General features: G+C 36.1%; 1 protein-coding gene across 1 annotated transcript in view; it reads left to right on the top strand.

Moving 5' to 3' along the window:
- Nucleotides 1–11,111, top strand: part of RGS7BP (regulator of G protein signaling 7 binding protein) — a 98,951-nt gene that overhangs the window by 50,166 nt on the left and 37,674 nt on the right. The gene's annotated exons all lie outside the window — the stretch shown is intronic.

The following is an 11,111-nucleotide window of genomic DNA, read 5'->3' as shown; positions in this document are numbered from 1 at the left end:
TCACAAAAGTTAACTTAGATGCATCGAGATGTGAGATTTAGGGGTAATTTACTTTTCATCTAAAACTGACTTTAATGGTCATAATACTATTTCCTCATTTTCAAAGAGCAAACAAATATATTGCTTGATGTTTGAGAAAATTACCCTAAGACTTCCTACTCTTCTTACTCTTTGTTTTCTAAGTATTCCTCTTGGCTCCATGTAGACTGAGTGATTATTTTTCTTTATCCCTGCTATTATTTTTATTTGACATTATTCCTTTCTGGTAGAACACTGTGTGCTTGACCTAAAAAAAAAATTCCGTGTGTGTGTGTGTGTGTGTGTGTGTGTGTGTGTGTGTGTGTGTGTGTAAAAGCAAAGACAGAGTGGTGAGAGAAGAAAAACATTTCAGGATTTGTAGCTCAGGATTTAGACATGTTTAAATTGCAGTAGAAACTGCATTTCACAATTCATTGATGGAAATGATTTTGTATGTATATCTTTTGGAGACATTACACATTCATGTTTGGAAATGTAACTTAAGCACACACTAGTCTAAGCAGGCGACTTGGAAAATAAATGACACTGTTTAAAATATAGAACTGCACAGTTTAAAACGAAAACAAGACAGAAATGTAGTGTTAAAATTAAATAGAAATTAATTCCTGTCCACTTAAATCCTTGGGAAAGAACAGGCTGTATTCTGCATTTCACTGCAATATTAGCAGCCAGCAGGCATAACCTTCCACTTGTGAATTGTTGTTAAGTTCCCAGACATACCGAAGCAGATTTGTCCTCCATCGGTCCTTTCCCTCTGTCTTACTGTCAGCCAGGCTTCTTTCTATTATTTTTTTCATTTCCTGCCTGGATCAACTTTTCCAATTTCCCTGTTAGACTCTGCTGAATGAATGACTTCCACCCCTAGTACAAGCACTCTGCAGCAAGCAGGTCCAGAGAGCACAACCAGGATCTTTAACAAAGACAGACAGGAGCTGTTTTTATAGTTTTTTTTCCGCTGAGAACACAGGGCCCAATGATGCTGCAGCCTCGTGTCTTTCAAGCAGTTTTTTTTTCAGCTGTAGGCATCTGGGTATCTGCTATGGATCTCTGGAATTTTAGTAGTGTGAGCTGTAACTTGCCTTTGTGCATTCTCTGCCTTTCCTGCTTGTTTCCCAGCAAGCGCCCCTGTATGTGATTTGTTTGGAGCAGAAGGCAGAGAGCCTCCGAGTTTATCATTCTTGCCCTTGCCCAGAACAGTGCCACTTTCCAGCCATCTCACCATTTGGGGCTGTGTGTTAACATGTACTAATTTGTAAAGTAAGTGTTGCTGTATTTCCTTTGATTTGCGATAAGATGTCAGTTCATATTAAAAGTGTTGCAATATGAGTTCAAGGACAGGAAATGAAAGAAGGCCAAAACAAAGCAAAACTTTTAAAACAAGATGTTTTTAAAATTAAGATGAAATCTTGCCCAGTAAAACCTGGAGTGCAAACCAAATAGGATTTACAACTTGAATGCACACCCTCTAGGAAGCCTCTCAGAAGAATCTGCCAAGCAATGCTTGGCTTCTCAGGGGTGCCTGTCATGCGGGATGCCATATCACTGTGGTCTTGGAGCCTCCCAGGGTCTCTTCCATCTGCTAAGTTTGAGCTAAGGTATGAGTTTGGATCTACTTGCTAAGATTTCCCTAATGTGTATCTTGAATGTCATCTGAAAACATTTTTCTCTCCATGTGCATGGAATGTACTTGCATGTTTACTGAAGCTACTTTTTTTGCTTAACGGAATTAGCTCTGTGATTGTGTGATGATTGGGGCCACTTTGTAGGGTCATCTACTTTAAATGTCAGCCCTACCACTGGCATGCTGACATTATTGCTTCTTTTCTTTGGATGCTAGATGCCTTCCCTAAGGAGTATGGCTGTAATAGGCTAACCCACTGCTTCTCAAAGTGTGGTTCCTGGATCACCTGGGAACTTATTAGAAATCAAGTGATCAAGCCCCAGCCCAGACCCAGTGAATTGGAAACTCTAGGGACAGACCCCAGCATTCTGTGGTTTAACATGCCTTTCAAGTGATTCTAATGCACATTAAAGTTTAAGAACCTCCAATGAAAGCCTTTGAGCTTCAAAGTGATGTGCAAGTTGATCTAAAAGAAAATATTATAACTTTATATTTTATAGTCTCCTTTTCTAATTTCTATTTTTGTACATTTTTAATATACTCAATATGTTAGTGTCATTGTATAAGAAAAATACATCAACAAATGTCATATATTAGGGGTGCATGTTTAATTTTTTTGATAGGAATGAATGATATACAAAGTTTCAAGCCTATTTGTCTAAGGATAACATTTAAGAACTCTTATGCTCTAAATCCAATGGAGCCATTCGCCATATTTGAATTAATATATTTATCTCACTGCTCACTTCAAATATGCTTTGCAAATGATGTATAGTGTTTGTTCAGGCAACTCTCACATTCCCAGTAAAGTGGTAAAAGGAGGCCTCGGCACTGCATCCTGGATGTTTTTGCTTCTTCTTGGGCAAAAGACAGAATAATAATGGCCATAAACAGCACCAATGGCACCTTCCCTCTTCCCCCTTAGTACACTCATTTTTGTGCATGAAGGAAAAAAGACGGAAAGCTAAAAGAAGATTCTATGCCCAATCCTTGCCATGCTCCTTCTCATTCTCATTTCTCTGATGGGGGGATTCCTGGGGAGTTAGGTGGCAATTTCCTCCACTCTCCCACATATACCAGCTTGTACTAGGCTTGTGCGCCTTCTGTATTATATACTTATGCTCCCTTTGTGTTAATCATTTCTCCGAGGTAAGCAGAAAATATCATTGCACACTTATTATAAATGGAAAAACAGAGAAACTAAGAGTAAGGCTGACTTGTAAACCATAATAATTTAGGGCCTCAACAAAGAAAAAGTAGAAAAAAATTATTATTTCATTCCTAGCACAGTATTTTGCATAAAGTATGCTCTCAATAACTGTGCATGGGATGAATGAACGAACATATAAATATACTGCAGCTCCTGAGCACTCAGTTCTGGTAATATTATGCAGCAATTAAAAACATAAATATAGGTTTAAGTCTTATCATTCTGCTTACATTTCTGTGACTTTGAGCAAGTTCCATATCCTCTCTTAAGCCTCATTTCCTTCCATCTGTAAATTAAGGATGAGGACAGTAACTACTTCATAGACTCATTGTGAGAATTAAATGAGATGTAAGTGCTTAGCGTGTTATCTGGCACATAGCAAATTCCCAGTAAACATTAGATATACTGCATTTTTGCTACTGCTGAATTGAATGCCAAAAAATAATAAAGCATGTTTTTACCCCTTTGTCAGTAACTTTATTAACCTTTTTTGTCTTCCTAGCTAAGGGCTAGTCTCTTACATAATTTATGCTGTTTTGAAAATCAAAAGTAATGCCCTTGTTGAAGAGACTTGACCTAAACATTCGCTAATCATTATCTCCTCCTGCCCATATGTCTGTCTGCCTGCAAGAGCTATTTCTGTTCTTGAGCTAACTATTGGCAGAGATGCAGAGTCTTTTCATTTTGTTTCACCTAATGGTACATTATACCTCATTATTAAGAAAGAAAGAAAAATTATATGTAGATCTCCACGATGGAGCCATTTACTTGAAAATTTGATGGCAGTAAAATGATACCGCTTCAAGGAAAGAATAAGAGACTGCAAGTTTTCTATCACCGTTGAGAAAAATTAATTTGTCTTAGAGGAGTCTTTACAATGTTATCATCAAATAAAAACAAACATAGGATAATAATGGGAATTTCCATGAACTCTTAAAAAAAGACCCCAGAAAAAGTAACGCTTTCCTTCTTTTCTCTTCCAAATTGTGATAGCAGGAAATCAATAAATATTGTTTGAACTAATAATTAAATAGGAAGAAAGCCTATGACAAAAGTGTAAGGATAGATGCATTGTGCAGAATTGCCTCCCTGAAACACTTTCCCCATTCATTTGTGCTTGTTATGATCTATAATTCTCATATATTATTTCACTTAAATCTTTTCATTCATACTATGAAGTAAGTATTACCATTCAATATTTGAGGCACTGAGAGGTTAAGAAATTTGCCCAAGGCCACACGTTATGAAATCAAGATATAGTAAACCTAGAACTCTTTAACTCCAGACCACTGATGCTTCATTCTAGAGGCTGGAAGGTGGCTTCTATGTTAATATTGTTTCCTTCTTTAAGAAAACATGAACTTCTGCAGGAAAGGGGACCCTCCTCCTTCTGCAGTCAGATTCCTGTTGCTTCCCTTCACTGTCTTGACCACTCTGAAATCACCAGCCTTGCCCCTTTGAGAACAGCATATGTATCGCATGGACTCACATGCATGGTTAGTCAGTTTGATTCACTTCAGTAAACATGGATCGAGAACCTCGGATGAGCCAGAAACTATGCTAAGTGCTTGGGAAACAAAAATAATGTATAAAACTTCCTGCTCTTGGGAGTATTAATCTGGAAGGAAATATATCAAAACTTAACAATGGATATTTCTGGTATTAGTATAAGTAATCCTTTCCCCTTTCTATTTATCTGCATAAAATGTCTGTTAATATGTTTTACTTAAAGAAAAAAAAAAAGAGGACTGCAGGAAAAGAAACTCTTAAGAAACCCATCTCTAATGGTGACATGGAGCAGTTGATGGCAGAACCAGCACTGTAACCCTAGCCTTCCAACTTCTCACTTTACATAGGCACTAAATTTTAAAGCCACTTTGGGGAATCGTTCAGTTGAGAACCTACTATGTGCCAGACAATCCTTTAAGTGTTGCAGGTTATAGAGATAAATAAGATAAACCTTCTGGCCTTGAGAAACATAGTCCAGTGAAAAAACTCATGGTAGAATATAATATTTTCCATGTATATAGATACTGGTTTGTTCTATATGCATAAAGCTTTTGCCTTTTTGCAGAAAATAGCTCTTACATCTGTCTAGAAATGCATATTTCCATATTGACATGAAGAGTCATCTTTTGGGTTTTGTAAAAAATACAAATTATCATTGCATGGCAATAGAAAGACAGAAAAACACTACAGAATCCTATTAGATATAATATTTAAAGAACCTCTAGTGTTGGGTAGGAGTCTGAAGCTGAAAAAGTAAACTGAAAAATGCTAAAAAAAGTTCTGACTCTTTTCTAAATCCTTCTTATAAACTAAAGAATGAACCAGAAAAACTAAACTGGCAGCACTGAAGCTCTGGCACATAGTAAAAGTTCTATGTATTTACTGTTGCTATTAATATGACAAAGAGATGCCATTTTTCTACCCGACTCCTAAACCCTCCCCAAAATACTGTTATGAGTCTTAAAAATAGAATTTCAGGCCTGTATGGGCTGCATTTTGGACTCTCATGGTCTTTTGTCACCCTTTGGATCACTGCTCTAGATAAACAGCCTCTCACATGTAAGAGGAGGCCATTGGCATTGTCAACCATAATGTATTTGACAATTAGTCATTCTACAACTATACAACTGATATGTCATAATTAACTCTTAAAGTATTGATGAACATTTGTGCTATTAGAGTTAAATGAGATGGAATTTTTTTTTTAATCAAAAACTCTCTTTAGGGTTAATTGAATGTGTTTGATTTGGTCAGCCCAGGTTGTTTTAAAACTGTCATTGTTTTGGCAATATTGATGAAGCCTATAGCTTTAGCTAAAGAGACAAACAGCATCACCTAACTTAATGACATAATTAATAATGAAGGGCTAAATACCATTTAGATAAACCAACAGTTCAATACAGTGAGCCCTAAAATCCCAGTGGACAAAAGCAGGAATGAACTATATGCTGCAATTAATGACCCGGACTTTGACTATAGCAAAAATAAATGAGTTGAATTCTTTCCTGTGTAAAACATGATAATTGAAAGATAATTGGCCTTTAAAGATCATTGGTATCAGGTACAAATAGTAGCAACAGAGGTTGAAAATCTTGATTTTAAAATCTTGATTTTAAATGCAAAAATAGTTTTCCAGATTAAAATGTGGAAACAGATATATGCTTCTGTAATATAAATATATACCTACATATATATTTAAACATAGATTGATCCTAGCTATAGTCAGTGGGAAAGGGCTGCATTCTAGCCATGTAACCCATCGTGCTGACTGTTATCTCAGTGGATACTCAAGAACCCAAGACTCAGACTCCATCGGCTGCAGGCCTCTCTGTTCTAGCTGTGAGGATCACAACCTCTGGTAGACCAGGACCTAATGAGCTGTTTGCAAATCCCATGACTCCTAACAGAAGACCATAAAGAGAAAAACACTGAGAGAATCAGAGAGAAAAGTGGAAAGGCCAAAAGACTCTCAAGCCAGAAAGGATAGAAAGATGAAGTAAGAGGCCACGTCAGAGTAAGAAAGATTAATTTATTTTGGAAATTGAAGAAATAGTGCCTTGTAGGTAAATGTTAGTTATCTCCTAATTGATACGTACGAGATTCAAGTATCAAGAAAAAGAAGTCATGATATGCAGCCCATTAACTCTTCCCACATTGAATGCCCTTAGAAATTCCCAGAAAAGTCTCAGAATCACCACAAAAGTCATCACTGATTCCCCGCTTTCCTCACTAATGTCTTAAGCAGTAACTTTTAGATAAATTAAAGATGATTTACATTCAGTTGTAATATTTTTAATCTTATTTCATTGTAAATATCATCATGTTAGGAAACAAATGGCTATTGATTTTTTTAAGTGTCTAAATCTGTTTAAATATCGCTTTTACTCTTTAAATGGAAAAAAAAAATGAATAGAGTGCTTGGTAATGCTACCCATTATTTATCAATTCTCCCAACTGTGTCATGGGGATATGTCAAAGTCCTGCCAGAGGGCAAAACAAAAGTAATCGGGAGATGTGGGCCATTACATGGCCCTAAATCATAGAAGGTGCTGGCCCCTCTGAGCCCAGTTATTTTGCATAAAGCTACCTACGGAGTGACTAAAAGATAATTCAGTTGCACTTCAGGTTTCACTTCTCTGTTAAAAGTTCTTTCCTTTCTGACTGAATCCGAATAGCTCCAGGGCAGAGTTTGATCCTGACTGATGTTCAGTGCTGAGGAAGTCAGGGAGCCATGTTCCCATGAAAGGACATGCTGTGAAATGAGGGGAATCACTGCAATTACTTCTTCAAAGTCTCCTGGGACAACCGAACTTGTTATGACTCTCTGTGAAGAAAATACAGGAGGTTTCCACCTAAAACACAAGTTTCATAAAAACTCACTAGAAGAAGATTATAAGAAAAATGGAGATAATAGGGAAACTCAACTATTATATCTATAGGTACCTTGAAAAATGTCTTGTTTCTGATTCTTCTGATAACTGGGCTTTTCTTTTTATTGCAGTGCTTATTTTGGTATAAAATAGTGTCATTTAGTAGGTACCTGGCATCTGTTCTGTGTTTATGAACTTGGATAGACCCTGTAATTACCTTTAAGAATTTGAAGACTAAAATAATAACTGGGTCACATACACACAGACAAACACACATATTTGTGCCCTCCCATCCTCTGTCTGTTGTTTATGTACATTCATGGGACTACCTTGAGATGTCTTCTTCGAGGAAACCATATGAAGGCTGGACTCTGAAACTGTTGCTGAATTTGGCACAGAATAAGAGTATATCCTTCTAAGCGGAATCATCTGAGAGGAAACCACTGGAAGTATTAGAAGATATATCCTGGAGATCAAACTCCCTGGGTAAATCATTTAATCCCTTTCCTCCCTAGATATTTGCTCTAAAAAAGAAAGCAAACGCTATCATCCCCTTCCTTCATCCCATTTGGCTTCTTGAATCCTTCCTTGCCATTTGGCTTAATAGCCAACAACAGAACTGGTTGTGAAAAGATAAATTTGGATACATTTGTTGCAACAGGAGTTCTGGTTTCCATCTCTGCTAGCTGACAAACCCCAAGTGTTTATGTCATCACTAAAGTCTGTGAAATGCTGAGTGGTTGTCAATGGGGTCACACCTATTTTTCTCATCCTAATGGCATGTGTTTAACTGAAGTCCATATTTGGGAGCTGTAAGCAGATAAAAAATGTTATAGAATAGCAGATAACTTTTAAAACTAAAGACTCGATGGCGAGCATAAGGCTAAGTAAACACAACTTTCATGTGTTAAGATGGATTGCAGCCAACCTCTAACAGTCCTTCACAGTTTTTACTTGTTTTCCCCACACATGATCTCTTTTGATCCTTGCGACAACCTTGAGATACTTCAGTCACAAATAGCTGTTATTCCTACTTCAGAGCTGAGGAAACTGAGTCCCAGAGAAGTTACGGTGGTTTTCCTAAAATCACAATTCTAAGCAGCAGAGTCTGTATAGAGCTAAGTTTTCTAACTCCAGACCCATTTTCTTTTTATTATGTGTTGCTGCTTTCAACTAAATATATAAGCCATTACGTTAGGGACAGACTTTCAAAACAACAAGCATTTTGCTGGTTTTTAAAAGCTATTAGCAACTGCACAGAACACCCAAGTATAGAGCAGACAGACACAGGGCCAAGGTATTTGTAACTTAAATCCCCAGTGTGTTCACTCTTGACCTTCCTAGTCATAAAGCTTCTCAGTCGTTTTGTTTAATTTATGCCATGTAATTATTTGGGGGAAATGTAAATCTTAGACATCAAGGAAATTCATATAATAACATTTTATTATACTTGCTTTACCACATATCTACCTGTCTGTTCACCCCTCTATCCAACCAGCAACCCATATTATTTTTCTGAAGTTTCGGACATCAGTAAACTTTAACCCTAAACTGTTCAGCATGCATATCATTAACTAGAGTTCAATATTTGTTTATGGATCTCTTTTCTTTTTAGGTGAAATTTGCATATAAGCAAATGCACATATCTCAAATGTACCATTCTATAAGTTTTGCCAAATGTATACATCCATGTAAATCAAAACTCTATCTAGATACAGAGTATTACCTCCATTCCAGAAAGTGTCCTCTCCTCAGGCCCCCTCCCCGCCAATTCCCTCCCCACCACTGTTCTAATATTTGTCATTGTCGTCACTATTGATTAGTTTGATCTCTTTTAGAATTTCATATAGTGTCATATAATATTTACTCTTTTGTATTATAGATTTTCTCACTCAAGATCATGGTTTTGAGGTTCATCTGTGTTGTTTTGTGTATCAGGAGTTTACTGCTTTTAATTGTTCAGTATTATTCTATTGTAGGAATTATATTAATTTCTTTATACACTTTCCTTTTGACAGACACCTAGCCTGTTTCCAATTTTGGACTATTCTAAATAAAACTACTATAAACACTATTGTAGAGATATTTTTGTGAATATTTTCTGTTCTCTTGGTTAAATACCTAGAAATGGAATTGCCAGGTCATAGGGTAGGTGTATGGGTACTTTTATAAGAAACTTCCAGGATTACTTTCAAAGGTTTGCACCATTTTAACCCTTTGGTAAGAGTCTTTGTTGCTCCACATCATCATCATTTGCCATGGTCAGTCTTTTTAATTTTAGTCATTCTAGTGGGTGTTCATCATATTAGTTTTTGAATTATAAAAGCATTTCCATCATCAAGGGATGACTTGGGCAATATCCATATTCACGTACCCCTATTACTATATCAGTTCAGGTTTCTTAGGCCCTATGATTAAGACATTAAATCCTAATTCCCATTTCTAAGGAATTGATTGAAAGATTTATAATTTGGCAGTTCCTTTAAATATTTTTGCATTCGACTTGACTTCTAAATCTCTGAACTATTGTCGAAGTTCATTTTATTGGTGTTTCCCTATTAATAATAAGGCTTTCAAAATGGTCAGTTTAGCTCTTGACTTACAAAAGATGGGAAAATAAATAATCACAACCTAGTCACTAATTTGTAAAATTTCTTTGACCAAATTGAGGGAGAATCACTTCAGGGGTGAGTCTCATAGACCTGAACTTTGATTAAAAAGTGTGGATCATTTTAGACTAAGCATAACTAATATATGATAAAGTTACCTCCAGGTTGAGTTGCTTTCAGACCTGGAAGAAGTCTAATTTTATTTTAATGTAAAGGTTTCCTCAAGCTTTATAATTTATCCTTAGGAAGTTTTAAGCTTTTAAATTGCTGTTTTCTTGGCTTTTCCTCTATTCTCCATGCTTTGACTCTTGCTCATTTGTTATGAAAATAACCTGAATGTTCTTAATGCTTTTCAGTCCGCTACTTATAAAATTATACATATTATAACCCTTTTGACAATTTGTCTCTTAATGAACTTTTAGTAATTAGTAGCTGTAATACAGCTTAGTGCTCTAAAGTGGAAGAAATAAAATGTATAAGTCTCCAGGCTAGTGTAACCTCGTCACGGCATCATGAAACACTGACATGAAAGATAACTTTTTCACTGTTCTTTAACTAGTTCCTTTCTTTCTCTATACTTTAATTTTCCAAGATATCAAGGGATAATCTATGAGTATACGTATGAATTATTTAAGCAGAAAATTTGTAATGCAACTTTAGCATCAATTAATATTTGTTTGGAAGATTGTATTTCTGGTGTTACCTATTTAGTTCTTCCCCATAACACTCAGAAAGGGCGGAATAGTTTCACAGTTTCTAGAATCTCCATCGATTACAGAGGCATTAGGGAGATGGCACCCAAAGAAGTGTTATGAATCAAGCATTTTAATCTGTTTTGACTTGCCTTTTTACAGAAGCTTGTAATACATTGCTTTATTTCTCTCTGTTTAGCTATAATAATAAACAAAATATACTGACTCTTAAGATATGTTAATACGGTAGTCATTTCTTTAAATTACATAAAATGTCATCTATATATGAGGTTTGCATATTTTGGGAACTAAGCCACTAGGCACATATTTTGTACTTCTGAAAATAAGGCTACTCTATGGCTTGGAAGGATACTGCACTAGCTAACTGTTCCACTCATCGAATGTACAATACATACAACAGATTCATTATAGGGTTTTTTAAAAAATCTGCTCATGAGCCACCAGGGCAAATGTCATGCGTAGGTGAAAATAGGCAGCTGGGATTGGGATGATGAAGCAGTACAAAAAAGACCTGCCTGCCTTAGAGTATTTTTCCCTCTA

The sequence above is a fragment of the Pteropus vampyrus genome, unplaced genomic scaffold (genome assembly GCF_000151845.1).
Source record: "Pteropus vampyrus isolate Shadow unplaced genomic scaffold, Pvam_2.0 Scaffold182, whole genome shotgun sequence".
NCBI classification, from domain to species: domain Eukaryota; kingdom Metazoa; phylum Chordata; class Mammalia; order Chiroptera; family Pteropodidae; genus Pteropus; species Pteropus vampyrus.
The sequence above is the reverse complement of the archived record's forward strand: the minus strand, read 5'-3'. Positions and strand labels throughout refer to the sequence as shown.